Consider the following 16,441-nt stretch of genomic DNA (forward strand, 5'->3'; position numbering starts at 1 on the left):
TAATTCATACAAACTTTGATACATATGGTGATACCCAAATTTAGATGAATTTCAGTATTCTACTATTTAGCAAAGGGCTGCACATTCTTTGAAATTCCCCTTGTTTAGAAATTATTCTATTAAGCATCAGAATCACTGTGTGGAAGAATTGTTGGGAATATGAGGTGGTACCAGTTGTTACTAGATTTAAAACATATGTTTTAAAAATGACCTTGCCCTTGAAATGAGTGTTTCATTTTCCTTGATATTAAAGACTGTGATCTATAGTAAGGGAAAAAAATACATGAGATAAGAATATATTATTGATAATTATTTTATTTTAATTCTTCATAAAGATATCTTGACCTTGTTACTATATCTTATTTCAGATAAATTTTCATAATATATATTCTTAGCCCAAAACATAAACTTGTGTGTTGACTTCAGCAAGTGGCTACCTCTCTTAGCTTCAGTTGTCTGATCTTAAATGAAAATTTACTTATTCTTCTTTTTAATCATTCCATTTCCTCTTTCAGTTTTCCTCATTCTTTCTCTCATTTAAAAATATTTGAGTAGTTATAAGATGCCAGTCACTGTTCTGGAATTCTGATATATCAGAAGGAAAACAAACAAATAAGCTAAACTGAAATGATGCTTTAATTCTATTAGGAATCATACTAATATTTAGTTCATAAAATTTTTATACAGAATAAGTAAGGTGCAAGTAGGGGAAATAATCTATTTCTGCTCCCTGCCCCAATGATTCTTAGTTATATGTTAATTTTCTTCATATAGACCCTCTAATTTGTAATTAGATTTGGCTCTTTGTGCGCTAGAGGATAGTTCAGCATTTTTTGTTAGCACTTAAATGAATAAATTAATTAATGATGCTAAGCAGATATTCAATTCTAAGGTTGGAAATAGGATTCAGTCCAAAAAAAAAACATATGCCATCTATGCAATTTTTGTTAGAGTCTAAAACAAAAGGAGATATGAATTCCAAAGTCTGATTTATGCTATACTTTTTATTTTTATTTATTTATTTATTTTTTTTGTCTGTTTGCTATTTCTTTGGGCCGCTCTCACGGCATATGGAGGTTCCCAGGCTAGGGGTCGAATCGGAGCTGTAGCCACTGGCCTACGCCAGAGCCACAGCAACGCGGGATCCAAGCCGCGTCTGCAACCTACACCACAGCTCACGGCAACGCCGGATCGTTAACCCACTGAGCAAGGGCAGGGACCGAACCCGCAACCTCATGGTTCCTAGTCGGATTCGTTAACCACTGCGCCACGACGGGAACTCCTATGCTATACTTTTTAAAACTCACTCTTTATTTTTTCAATGGATGGTGATTTATATTAGATACCAATTATCAAAAATATGTTTCATATCATTGGAGAATGAAATATTTAAAGATCATTCTTCCTCTGAAATGGGTGAAGACTCGTACTTTAGATGAATTTCTAGGTTTTAGCTGTGATTATCTTAAATTAATCTGGTGACAACTTAGGAATTTTACTATGCTACATCTTTAATGTTCCTCTTGTTACTTCCTCTTTCAAAAAGGAAACATATATTAATGTTAATAGACCAAATTTAATTACTAAAATCACTATTTAGAACATATGCAATAAATCTGAAGTAATGTGACACCAACTGTTAGTTTCCTTGACTATCTCTACATTTGCTTTTCGATGTTTTTGTGAAGGGAATGACAGCTTAGAGCTACCTACTCTCAATATGCTGACATCATACTTTATTTTATGAAGAAAAGCTGGGCAGAAAGAGAACATGGGTGAGTACACTATCAAAAGGCAGTTCCAGCCAGAAGGCATGGTGACGGTAGAGCACAACTGACTTGTTCAAATGTGTCCTTAAGACCTAATTGGACTTCTGTGTATTTCCCTGTCCCAGGAGTAGTCAAATTTTGCTACAAAAAATTAGCAATGAATTCAATCCCACCTAGAGTCTTAGAAAGTAAAAAAAAAACAAAATATGAGTGTACTGTATTTTACTCATAATTTTTCTGAGTGTTCACTTCTCTGAGTAAATTAGCTTGGTATAAATTATGCCTTAGTCATAAAATCTTTAATTTATTAGGATTATGTCAATGGGCCAAAGACTATCTGTGAATTATTTGACCCAGCCAGTTGATGGTTTCCTGACATCCACTGTGTCCAGTATCTTCTGTTTGCCTCTTAGATCCACTCTGCACTTGAATCTCTGATGATTAACTTATATAAACCACACTAAATGAAAACTATGTGCTCGGGCTCCTGGATAGATTTAGTTAATAGGAAAATTCTTCAATAGACCCACAGGAGAATACGTTAGAATATTTATTTCCTTGCTCCCTGATTTTGGGGTTGCTGATGTCCCTCAACCAAGTGAAACTTCTGTTTCCATGTTGCCCTCTCCATAAAAAATTTCCTTTTGAGTTTCCAGAAATGCTCTCTCCCCACAATCACTAAAAAGAGTTAAGGCTGATAACAACCATTCTTACTAGCCTTGGAGTCCTAACTGTCTCAGGTAGTTTCCTTGTATTTTGACTACTTTATATCTAGTCCCTTTATAAAACCCTCCTTCAATTATCCTAATTTTAACTTGCTGTCTATTTCCAGCTGGGACTTTAACTGATAAACATACTAAGTACGAGTCTTTGAAACTTAATATTTTAATTATCCATAAATATAGCTCTAGGAATAAAGACATCAAAAAGATAAATATCCAGTCTTCCTTTTAGGACAGCCATATAAAATTGTTTAGTAATAAAATGATAAAACACATTCAAAACCTCACCATGACTATATATCCTCTGTCTCTCTAAATGTAAATGTGTCTAATTAAACATTTATATTTATAGCTACAGTGTAATTATATTACCCATAACCATATTTGCTGATTTAACGATATACTATACACTTCCAGCATATTAAAAACAAAATCAAATTAATGAAATAATTGCATTTTTCTAGTTGAATAGCATACAGAAATACCTGAAGAAACAAGTAATGTATGGTATTTTGAGCAATAATGAAAGTCTATTAGACAAATATAAATTCAGACATGCGAATACACCTTCTAAATTAAAATAAAAAGAAACATAATTATTCCTGCATTGGGGTTTTTAAGGTCACATAAGTTTATGTTAGTTTAATTAGAATTTGAGATCCAATTTCAGGGTACATTTGGCAGGTTTAAAATCATATTTGAAGAAATGATAAAATAAAATATTTGAAAAATATCTTGAGATAATCATGTTAAAACTGTACAAAATAAGGTATAAGATTACATTATTGACAGTTACGTAAGTAATGCTATTTTATTTAAAAAAAACTAAGGACAAAACGACTTAGTTCTAAAGTCAAATAAAAGCAACAGAGGGAGGGAAAGAATCAAAAATTACATCCTGTGGGGAAAGTAGTATCTGAACATAAATTATAAGCATAATATGTAATTAATAAGCCTCTTAAGCACATAGAAGAATTATCTATTATAAAACTTAAGAAAAGTACGGTGTCCAGTGGAATTCAGAAAACTAATCACCACTTCCTATATTCCAATATTCCTTTTTGCTGTTTGTATTTTATTTCACAGATTGTAGATTTCTGGATGTGGCAACACATGATGAAATTTTACTGATAAAATAAGTATCAGTTGAAATGTACCAAGATATTCAAGTTTCAATTCACATTTTGAATTATCATTGACCATTTTTCTCTGGCATCCATCACAATGGATTCAGGCTTCCCTTTCAGTAGTGTCTATGCTAAACTTAGAATTACAGCTCTTCAAAAAGCATGTCTGACTCTCTTTTAAGGTGGAAGTTTCCTTATGGGATGCCCCCAGCTCAATTATCTTTGACCCAATACTGAACACTAGTTTTGCAAAAAGAGGGCACTCCAGAAAGTTTTAAATTGAAACATCATGTTGCTAAAAGAGCGAAAATCATTATGGCACAAAGATATCAAATTTATGATGTTTGGAATATTTCCCTAGTCAATTAATATTCCCTTAGAAAAAGAACTCACCTACTGGTACATGAGAGAGAATAGTGGGTTTTAAATAAGATAACACTGATGATAACCCCAACTCAACCAGCATATAATTCTGAAAATGCAGGTAAATCACAGCATTTGATTTATTGAGATCATTTTTTTTACTTACAAAATTAAGGAATCCAAAATTAGAATGTTAAAATGTTGGTAAGAAAATTGTAAATACATGAATTTGATCAAACTGTGTGAAAGGAGTATGCGTATTCGAATATTGTATACATACATCAGAATTAAAAGTAAATTGTAAATGGCTGAATTGGTTTTAATGTAACTCAATTTAATAGATAATCTAGAAGAACTTTCAATACTGATTTTTTTTTTTTTTGCCACATCTGCCACATATGAAAGTTCCAAAGCCAGGGACTGAACCCATATCACAGCAGTGACAATTCTGAATCCTTAACAATAGGCAAACAGGGAACTCCCTAATACTGATTCTTGATAGCAAAATTTGTGCCCTTACCCACAAAATTTACACATGTTGAAAACACTGAAAAGTTGATTTTTTTTTTTTTTTTTTTTTGTCTTGCCATTTTCATGGGCTGCTCCTGTGGCATATGGAGGTTCCCAGGCTAGGGGTCGAATCAGAGCTGTAGCCACCACCTACACTAGAGCCACAGCAATGCGGGATCCGAGCCGCAACTGCAACCTACACCACAGCTCATGGCAACGCTGGATCCTTAACCCACTGAGCAAGGCCAGGGATTGAACCCGCATCCTTATGGTTTCTAGTTGGATTCGTTAACCATTGCGCCACACGGGAACTCCCTGAGAAGTTGATTTTGAATATTCTTCACCAAGATATTGCTTTTTATATGATAATGAAATGCCAAATTTTTTTTGCTTTTAATCTTAAAATACTATATATTTAAAATCTAGTTTTAGGGTGTTCCCATTATAGCTCATTGATAATGAAACCGACTTGTTTGATGCAGGTTCAATCCCTGGCCTTACTCAGTGGGTTAAGGATCCAGCATTGCCATTGCCATGAGCTGTGGTATAGGTCACAAATATGGCTTGGATCTACCATTGCTGTGGGTGTGGCATAGGCTGGCAGCTCTGATTGGACCCCTAGGCTCAGAACTTCTATATGCCATGAGTGTGGCCCTAAAAAGCAAAAAATCAAATCAAATCAAGTCTGCTTTTATTTTATTCACCACTACTTCAAAACCAAATACACATTCCTTTCTATATTACCACTTAGTAATGTCTTTGATAAAAAGGAAAGACGAGTTACATATTCTGCATATTATCTATTAAATATTCTTCTCAGTGTTTGCCTTCTTGAACAGATGAGAACAAGGACTGTACTTCAAGAATTTATCATCTAATATCATCAGGGGGGATTCTAAGTGGGTTTAACACTAGAAGGAGGCTTTTTCTTTCTGAGGAGCATTATTGTCTCTCAGGAAACAAGGATCAGTTTTATTTGCAGTTCACCAAATATACTCTGTTTTTTACCTTCTCCATAACTCTATTCATCATATTAGAAAAAGGGGAATATCAGTATATTATGAAAAAGGTATAAAACAGTTACTTCCTCAATATTCTTGAGGAAATCCAGTCTTCCATAAGCCTAAATCCCTAAGCTTATTAGTAATATGTTTGTCTTAGTTTATTTAGGTTGCTATCACAAAAATACCACAAACTGGATGGCTTTATAAACAACAGAAAGTTGTTTGTCACCATTCTAGGGACTGAGAAGTTCAAGGTCAAGGCAGATTTAGAATCTGGTGAGAACCTACTTCCTTGTTCTTAGATGGCTGTCTTTTCTCTATATCTTCACTTGGTGGAAGGTGCAAGAGAGGTGGCTGAAGTCTCTTTTATAAAGGACATAATCTCCTCCCAAAATTGCCAGCTCCCAAAATTGTCAGCTCCAAATCACACGGGGAGTTAGGATTTAACATTAATTTTGAGGGGACACAAATATTCAGTCTAGATGAACATTTTAATAAAAAATCCCAGCATACAGCATATCTTGAAGGAAAATCTTCTTTGATTAAGCAATACCAATTATAATATAAATTATTTTCAAGGCACTGACAGATTTAGTATCTGATGAAAACCCACTTCCTTGTTCCACAAAGAATGGGCTCACTCTTGTTTACTTCAAGAGTGAACATTGTACTTCCTATTGAAGAACCCCTTGCCTTTCTCCATGTGTATGTGTCACTGAGTAATTTTAAATTAGATAAAATCTATTTATGTAACAGTAGTGCACTGAGTTCAAAGACCTATGGAGGCTAAGGAGTTCCCATTGTGGCTCAGCAGCAATGAACCCAACTAGTATCTATGAGGACTCAAATTTGATCCCTGGCCTCACTCGGTGGGTTAAGGATCATGTATTGCTTTGAGCTGCGGTGTAGGTCACAGATACATCTCAAATCCCGTGTTGCTGTGGCTGTGGCATATGCCAGTAGCTACAGCTCTGATTCGACACCTAGCTAGCCTGGGAAATTCCATATGCCCGGGTGCAACCCTAAAAAAGGCCCTAGTAGGCTTGGTGAAATCAAGTCCTAGGCCCTAACAAGAGTTAGCAGGTGAACTGCAATGAAAGAGTGCCATTTGGGCACTGGCAGAATTGATCTTGGATTACTCCAAGAGTCTAAAGAATACAGGAAGGACATAAAGAACAGAACTAAATTCTCTTGTTAGAAAAATAATCCTTTTATGGTTTGGGCAATTTAAACTTCTCTGTAATGGTTTTTTTTTTTAATGTAAGTATCATAAAATACTTTCAGATGTTCACTGGCATCTTCAAAACTCTTTTAAAACCATTTTGGTTCACTAGATATGAAGTAGATAAATCGGTACATAGAGTGCATGGGTCAAAAGACATTCCTTGAACCATAAAAATTGGATTTTAACCAAAAGTGTTAAACATCAAAGACCATTATTCTGCATTCACAGAGAGTGGTATCACTGATATAGAACTGTATTATATGATATATTCAGAGAGCTAGTGAGATGATGCTTTATTCTTACATATCTCAATTAGAGTCTTGGCTAATTTATATAAGCTCTCTTGTAAATATGGACATAAATTACTAGACCATGAAATATTGTTTAATCACTATGCTGTATTCTATAGAACCACAGATGTATAAAGTTGATTTTGGATGTTTTTTCTTCACTGCTAATACATATTAACATTTACATGAATTCCTCTGGGATACTATCAAGAGGTTGTTTTAAAGTCATCTTAAGTTGTTAAAAATTTTATGCTTGAAAATAATCAAACAATTAAAAAAAGCCTAAAACTCATTTGAATACTGAAAGTTTCAGTCTTAATTTTCTTCAATATTTTGAAATTGTTAATTTAATTTAATTAAACCATAACTCTGCATGATTTTCTTTTACTAAAATGACAGATAGCTTTAGTTGAACTCATCAAATATCCATAAAATTAATCCCAAATTATAACCAATAAATTTATCTATTATATATAGATTTTTCAGGGAAAAAAGGTAAATGAATGCAAATGCTTTAGGACATAGGAAGACTGATCCTTGTTAAGAGACTAATAGGAGACCTAGGAGATTTGAACTTACCATAGAGCAGAGCACAGGTAAATAAAGGTATTTGACAGTTTGAGATGTGGGTGCAGTTAAGTTTACTATGTCTCTAAATGAATGTTATAAATGCCTGTACCCTTCATAAGCATCACCAGGGCCTGGCACACTCCATACACAGCCAGAAGAGGACTTCCCTTAACACTCAGGGCTTCTCAGCCTCTTTCATTTATTAGGCTCCAAGTTTCAGGCTTCTCTAGTGGGAGCCATTCTTTTTCAGGTATGTTAGCTTAAAAATACCTTAAAGCTATTCACTTACTACTTATTTTAAAAATGTATAGCACTTGAAAGAAGCTAGTAGCCTTTATTTTTCATTGGGACTTTACCTCTTTGTAATTTCTATATCTATTAATCTGGTCTCCAGACTGTTTTTCATTTTTGTACTTTGCCTCTGCAAATGTGCTCTGCTTAATGTTACTGTGGACACTCTGGGAAGACACTGGGTACTAAAGGCTTTTCTGCAAGCAATAAGCAATAAGATCTAAGAGCTTTGTTGCCAACTTCATGGTAGAAAGTTAATCATTTATATTATCTCCTCTGTTAAGTCCATTAAGACAGTCACAGATATGAATACACAGCACCTTGTGCCTCATTTCAACTCCTCTCACCTGGATGCATAGTTTTCTGCTGTTGCTGAGGTGCAAGCTTCAGCAGGGACTTCTCAGTGACCACAGTTGTCACAGACTAGCTCAACTCCTTCCCTTTGGCTGTGAGCTCTGCCTCACTCTGGGAATAAGCATCCAGGAGCCATGTAGTACCGCCTGGAAGAGGAGCACACTTGATAAAACAACTTTGTTTAAAGGACAATGAGACTGATAACCTCCGTTCCTTTACTTTGCCCAATTATTTAGAGATACAGTAGTCTCCTTTGCCTCTCTGAAGACTTCCTCTGAGATGAAGCACCAGTCAACCTACTTCTAAGGCTGTGACCAGTTCAGTAATGTGTTCCCTTAAATATTTACTGCTTTCTCCCCTGCTTCATTCTTTTTTTTTATGATAAAAGACTTTATTAGTATTTGAAACGTCATTTGGAGACAGGATAAAAATTCTGATCTTTCAGTGGCTTGCCCACGGCCACAAAGCAAATAAAAACTGTATAAAAACACAATATTGAAATACATCTGAATAGGGTGCCAGAAAATCAGGGCTCCTGTCAGTGTCAGTAACTTGTAATTCCTGGGTGCAGAGTAGGTACAAATAAAGGCTCTGACACTGATGTTCTGTAGGTGCTCTTGAGTCAGAATGAGTCCAGTGTGCTTGCAGTCAGATTTCTGCCCTTCTGGTCCTGTATCTGTTCCCTCATTCACCTATGATGGTCCATTTGGGATTTTTCTCCTCCTCAGCTATCAGAAATCTCTGGGTTTCCTCATCAAGTTCCTATGTTTTCAGGCTGGTTAAAAATACAATCAGATTTATTTAATCCATACCTCTTTTTCTTTCTTGTCTCTGCACCTCATCTTTTTTTTTTTAATTACTCAAATGAATTTATCACATTTGTAATTGTATACTGATCATAACAATCCAATTTCACAGGATTTCCATCCCATAACCCAAGCACATCCCCCAACCCCCAAACAGTCTCCTCTGGAGACCATAAGTTTTTCAATGTCTGTGAGTCAGCATCTGTTCTGCAAAGAAGTTCAGTCTGTCCTTTTTTCAAATTCCACATGTCAGTGAAAGCATTTGATATTGGCGTCTCATTGTATGGCTGACTTCACTTAGCATGATAGTTTCTATGTCCATCCATGTTGCTAAAAATGCTGGTATTTCGTTCCTTTTAATGGCTGAGTAATATTCCATTGTGTATATGTACTATGTCTTCTTGATCCACTCCTCTGTCGATGGACATTTAGGTTGTTGCCATGTCTTGGCTATTGCAAATAGTGCTGTAATGAACATCGGAGTACATGTGTCTTTGCGAGTCATGGTTTTCTCTGGATAGATGCCCAGGAGTGGGATTGTTGGATCAAATGGTAGTTCTATTTTTAGTTTTTTGAGGACTCTCCAAACTGTTTTCCACAATGGTTGCACCAATTTACAATCTCACCAACAGGAAACCCTAAACAAAATGAAAAGACAACCCACAGAATGGGAGAAAATCTTTGCAGGTGAATCAACTGACAAGGGATTAATTCCCTGCTTCATTCTTAAGCTATATTCTTATCTGCTTCTCTGGTACCTAGCTCCCCACTGAAGTGTTAGCACTTAAGTTTTGGCATGGGCTAAAATATGCACCCATCCTGAGGTATTTTTTTGAAACATCTGTAATTTATTTATAGATAATACAATATGTACTACTATCTTGAATGGAAAGTAAAAACATATACATAAAAGTTTAAAAAATACTTTAAAAAGGCAAAATGAAGATAAATACAAATGTAATTTTCAACCAACATGTATTAACAATATACCTTTTATGTTACTAAACACATTAATTTTAATATATTAATATTATCAGTAATGTATTCAAAAGAGCAACGGAATTGACCACTTATCATAATTAAACAATAAAAAATACCTTGCCTTAATTGTTTTGAATCTGGGACTTAAGGAACCAAATTTGTATATAATACATGTTCAACATGTACTTATGGATGGTTTTAAAATTCTAGTGAAAGATAAAATTAAAATATGGTTGCCAAAAGGGAGGGTGGAGGGAGTGTGGGGGACTGTGAGTTTGGGGTTAGTAGATGCAAACTATTACATTTGGAATGGATGGTCAATGAGGTCCTACTGTGTAGAACAGGGAACTGTGTCCAGTCTCTTGGGATAGAACACAATGGGAAATGATATGAGAAAAACTATATATATATTATATATATATAATATATATATAATATATAATATATAAAATACACACATACATATATATATATGAATAACTGGGTCACTATGCTGTACACCAGAATTTGGTACAAAATTATAAATCAACCATAATTCTTAAAAAGTAAAAAAATTATGGTCACTTCGTGTTATCAAAAAATTGAAATTAAAATCTGTTTGAATATAGATTTAGTCGCTTTAGGAGAAATGTTTGTTTAAGCAATACAGATCCTTCTTTCTCTCTCAAGTAACTACCTCATGTATGCTGTCAATGACTAGAATGGCAGCTACGTGATACTGAAAATCAAACCTCATTCTATGATTTGCCCAAGCCATCCTCAATGTTTGTTTTCCATATATCATGGTCTAATATATGTATTAGAGCTTGCAATACCTCTTCTACATTTCATCTGATAGAACGGAATTAAGAGGGAATTAATTAATTAATTAACGGAATTAATGAATTCATTAATTAATTAATGAATTAATGAATTAATTAATTAACGTTAATTAATTAATTAACGGAATTAAGAGGGAATTAATTAATTCTGTCTCATAAGCATGAGACAGAAATCATATACACCCATTTTTCTCCTGCAATAGCCAGAATTTATCCATAATGCTTTACCTAGCTACAAGGGAGATTTGAAAAAGCAGTATTCCCGAGAGTATTTTGTCAACTACTCTTTGAAAAAGTGCAAGCATGTACAATAGGGACAAGATAACTTTTCAATAAATGGTATAGGAAAAACTGGAAGGAGGAGAAGAAAGTAAAGGAAGAAAGGAGGGAGGGAGAAAAGGAAGGAGAGAAGGAAAGAAAGAGAAAGAAAGAAAGAAAGAAAGAAAGAAAGAAAGAAAGAAAGAAAGAAAGAAAGAAAGAAAGAAAGAAAGAAAGAAAGAAAGAGAAAGAAAGAAAGAAGGATGAAGGAAGAAAGAAGGATGAAGGAAGGAAGGAGGAAAGAAAGAAAGGAAGGGAGGAAGGAAGAAAGAAAGAAAAAGGTAGAAATATGGATCTTTTACACCATACTAAACAATCAACTCAAAATGGTTAAAGACTTAAAATTAAGAACTGAGGGGTGTTCCCATCATGGCTCATCAGAAATGAATCTGATTAGTATCCCTGAGGACACAGGTGGCATCCCTGGCCTTGCTCAGTGGGTTAAATATCAGGCGTTACCATGAGCTCTGGTGTATGTCACAGACAGGGCTCCAATCTTGTGTTGCTATGGCTGTGGTGTAGGCCAGTGGCTACAGATCCAATTCAACCCCTAGCCTGGGACCTTCCATATGCCATGGGTACAGCCCTAAAAAGACATAAAAAAAAAAAAAGAAGGACTGAAACTGCACAATTTCTAGAAAAAAAGCAGAGAAGAATTCCTTGCTAATCAGTCTGCAAAAAAATGTTTGATATGACACCAAATATACAGGCTGCGAAAGCAAAAATAAATAAGCTGGACTACATCAAATTAAAAAGTTCTGGAGGGGGAAGGATGGATTGGGAGTTTGCCAATGGCAAATGCACACTTTTGTCTATGCAATGCGTGGTCAACAGGAACCTGTTATATAACATAGGGAAATCTACTCAATGTTCTGTGATAAACTATTTGAGAATGCGTATGTGTATATGGTATGGCTGAATCACTTTGGTGTACAGCAGAAATTAGCATAAGTTTGTAAATCAACTATACTTCAATAAAATTAATTTTTTTAAAAATAAGAAAATAAAAAAGCTTCTGCATGGCAAAGGAAATAATCAAAAAGCGGCGTACATATGAAATGGAAGAAATATTTGCAAATGTATCTGATAAACGGTTGCTATCCAAAATATATAAGAAATTCATAAAATTCAATAACAAAAAATAACCAGAGTAAAAATGAGCAATGAAAATGAATAAACATTCTTTTTCTTTTTATCTTTTCAGGGCCATACATGCTGAATATACAAGTTCCCAAGCTAGGAGTCAAATGGAGCTGTAGCTGCTGGCCTGCAACCTACACCACAGCTCATGGCAACACCGGATCATTAACCTACTGCGCAAGGCCAGGGATCAAACATGATCCTCATGGATACTAGTCAGATTCGTTACTGCTGAGCCACAGTGGGAACTCCCTGAATAAATATTTTTTTTCCAAAGAATGGCCAAGCAAATGACTAACAGGTATATAAAAACTGTTCACTTTCATTAACCATCAGGGAGATAAAAAGTCAAACTAGTGAGATATCACCTCACACCTGTTAGGACACCCATAAAATGTCATAATCATTCTGTTTAGGACACTTGTCTGTAGATAGGCTTCTCTGTGTTTTAGGACAGAATCCTCTACCAAATGACCTTGAACAGCGAAGGCAGGACGTCAAGGGGATGGGTTTCCTTGGGATGAGAGTGATAGGTTACAAAGAACTAATTATCTGGTGGAAATAATGCAAGGGAAAAGTTAGTCACTTTCTCTTTTAGATGGCAATAGCAGTCACATATATATGTATGTAATGAGAAATTAGTCTTATTTTTGGAAATTGAAGAGAGGAATTATCTTGAAAGGGTCATGTGTTTGAGTATTATTCATATTTAACTGCTGCCATTATGCTTTGCTAGTGTTTTATTCAGAATATATCAGAGGTCTCTTGTTTTATGTAATAAAATTTAAAATTAAAAAACAATAAAACAAAAGGTAACACGTGTTGGTGAGGATATGGAAAAAAGGGAATCCTCATGCACTGTTAGTAGAAATGTAAATTGGTGCAGCCAACATGGAAAACAATATGAGAGTTCCTCAAAAAATTAATAATATATCTACCATATGATCCAGCAATTCTACTTCTGGGAATTTATCTGAAGAATATAAGACCTCGAAAAATTATATGCACCTCTATGTTCAATGCAGCATTTTATGCAAGCCAAAATATGGAAGCAACCTAAGTGTCCATCAATAGATGAATGGATTAAAAAATATGTGGTATTTTTATATATAATGGAATATTATTCAGCCACTGTGGAAAACAGTAGGGAGTATTTGTTTATTCAAATACAGAACTACTGTACAATCTAGCAATTCCATTCCTGGATATTTATCCAGAGGAATTGAAATCAATATCCGGAACAGCTATCTACCTGCACTCCTATGTTCATTGAAGCATTATTCACAATAGTGAAGACATGGAAACAGCCTAAATGACCATCAGGGTGTGAATAAAGTAAAGGTAGTCTACACATGCAATGGAATATTATTTATTACTAAAAAAGAAGGAAATTCTGCCATCTGACAACATGGACGGTCCTCAAGGACATTATGCTAACTGAAATAGACAAATATTATATGATCTCACTTACACATGGAATCTAAAATAGTGATAGTCACAGAAGCAAGGGGTAGAATAGTGGTTACCAAGATCCAGGTGCTAAAGAAATGGAGAAATATTAGTCAAAGGCTACCCATTACAGTTATGTAAGATGAGTATGTTCAGGAGATCTAATGTATATAGTATTGCGGCTATAGGTGCATGACTGTACCCTCACTTGAAATTTGATAGAAAGTAGAACCTGTGTGTTCTTCCCACACACACACACACATAGACACACACAAAGATAACTATGTGAGGTAACGGATATCCTAATTAGCTTGATTGTGGTGATTAGTTAAGACTATATCAAATAATTTATATACCTCTAAATATGTATAAAATAAAAATGCAGTATTTGGCTGAGAGAAGTGCCCAACTAAAGTATATTAATCTTTTTCTTAGCCACCTCCACAACATGTAGCAGTTCCTGGGTCAGGAATTGAACTTGTGCCACAGCAGTGGCCCAAACCACTGCAATGACAATGTCAGGATCTTTAACCCCCTGCACCAAAATAGGACACCATTAGTCCTTTTAATAGTGGAAGAAAATGGAATTATTGCAAAAGGAATAAATATATTCACTACAGACTCCGTCACCACCTTTATATGCACATATGATTCCCCTGGAAAGTCCTTCCCATCCTACCCAGTTACAGTGTCCACTTCAGCATCCTGTATCTCTAGGTCTTCTCTCTGTTCTGGATGTGGCTTTTTGTGGTCTGATTACTTATAAATTAAAAAGAAGGAGTTTCCGTCGTGGCTCAGTGGTTAACGAATCCGACTAGGAACTGTGAGGTTGAGGGTTTCATCCCTGGCCCCACTCAGTGGGTTAAGGATCTGGCGTTGCTGTGACTGTGGTATAGGCTGGCAGCTATAGATCCGATTTGACCCCTAGCCTGAGAACTTTCATATGCTGTGGGTGCAGCCTTAAAAAGCAAGCAAGCAAGAAAAAAAGATGACCACAATGATTATTGCCAATGATTATTATATAGAATGTATACACAAGAGGCAACAGTGGCAAGCAATTATAAAATCTTTCCAGACAGGGATTGTGAAAACTGCTGGCTTTGAGGGTGGAAGAAGTTCCTTAGTAAACAATCTGCCATAATTTGGTCCTGCTTTTTTCAAGAAATGCCTTTACTCACTCCAATCCATTTGCCTTTGCTCTCTGTTGATTTTATTAAACAAATTGAAAAACAAAACAAACCAAAAAAAAAAAAAAAGTAAAAGAAAAGAAAAACCTCCCATAATAGAAGTATCATTGAAACGTGGAATGCAGTGTGAATCATTCTAAATGAGGAAGGGGGAAAAAAAAGGTTATTAGGGAAACACTGCTTCTTCCAAATTCTTTGAAAAGAACTCTAAAACAGAATGGAAATAAAATGGCTTTAAAAGTCAGTTTCTTATAGTACAGTTACCCCAAATTTGTTTCTGTATTTCAATTTTCAGCTCTTTCTCTCACCCTGATTCAGATATCATGAACCCCAATTAGAGATTATATAATAATCAGTATATAATAATTAATAACACATATATGTATATTACTGAAATACATATGAAGCCATAAATAATTTGGCACATTTCTAGTGTTGGGAAACAGCAATGGAGATATCTAGTCTCTCAACATTAATCCATGTTTAAATGATCAAAATCCCAAAAGAATTTCTATGAGCTTGTTCAATTATATTTTAAAATTAACCTCAAAGCTAAAATTCTAGAAGCATCTATCTGCAAGAATATTTGAAAAGAATTGCAAAACATGGAAAGAAGAATCTTGCAGTTAAGACTGGCCTCAAAATGTACAAAAGAGACTGAAAACATCGAAGAACAGATCCCAGTTGCAGAACATTAGGCTAACAAGGATGGGTGATTAATCAATTTTTTTCCTGACACATGGAAAATAACTAGTCGTCTGTGATTTAGTGGAAAATGCATAAACGCCAGATGTTTCTACACTGCTGTATACCATACAAATAATGTTCTTTATTGAAATACTCAAAATTGGAATAGACCTCAAGAATTCAGCAAGGTGATTGCATCTTTATATTAAAGAAAATTCCTGCCATAATGGCAGCATTTTTGAATTAATATGAACAGATTAGTTCACTGTTTTACACAATTAAATCCTGAAAAGACTATTAACAGTTAATTCTTACTTATCTATTCTTATTATACCTTTAATATATCTTATATTCAATGTGCTTCTGTGAGATAACACAAGGATCCCTGAGAGTAAAAATAGGTAGATTATAGACATTTCTGATAGCAAATTCAATCACTTCACATTAAAAAAATAACTTTTAATGTTTACAGTATCACATATTTAAGATCAATAGATCGTAATACAAACAAACTAGTAAGAAGACGTTAGTATGATATGTTGAGATACAATTTTCAAAACAGTATACAACTTCTTAGGAATTAGGTTTATATATCATATCACTATCATCATCGTTAATGCTTTGAGGCATATCTCCAAGAACATCCAAGAACAGTCCATTGCTGAATGGTAATTATTATAATTTTCTCTATATTAATGATTCATTTGCATATTTTATTCACCAAATTATCTTTTGAAGAATATATTGGAAATATGCAAAAATGTATGCAGTATGTAAGTAATTGATTGTTAAAATTAAAAAAATATGAACACCTGTGAACAAATTAC

Source organism: Sus scrofa, chromosome 4 (genome assembly GCF_000003025.6).
Source record: "Sus scrofa isolate TJ Tabasco breed Duroc chromosome 4, Sscrofa11.1, whole genome shotgun sequence".
NCBI lineage: Eukaryota > Metazoa > Chordata > Mammalia > Artiodactyla > Suidae > Sus > Sus scrofa.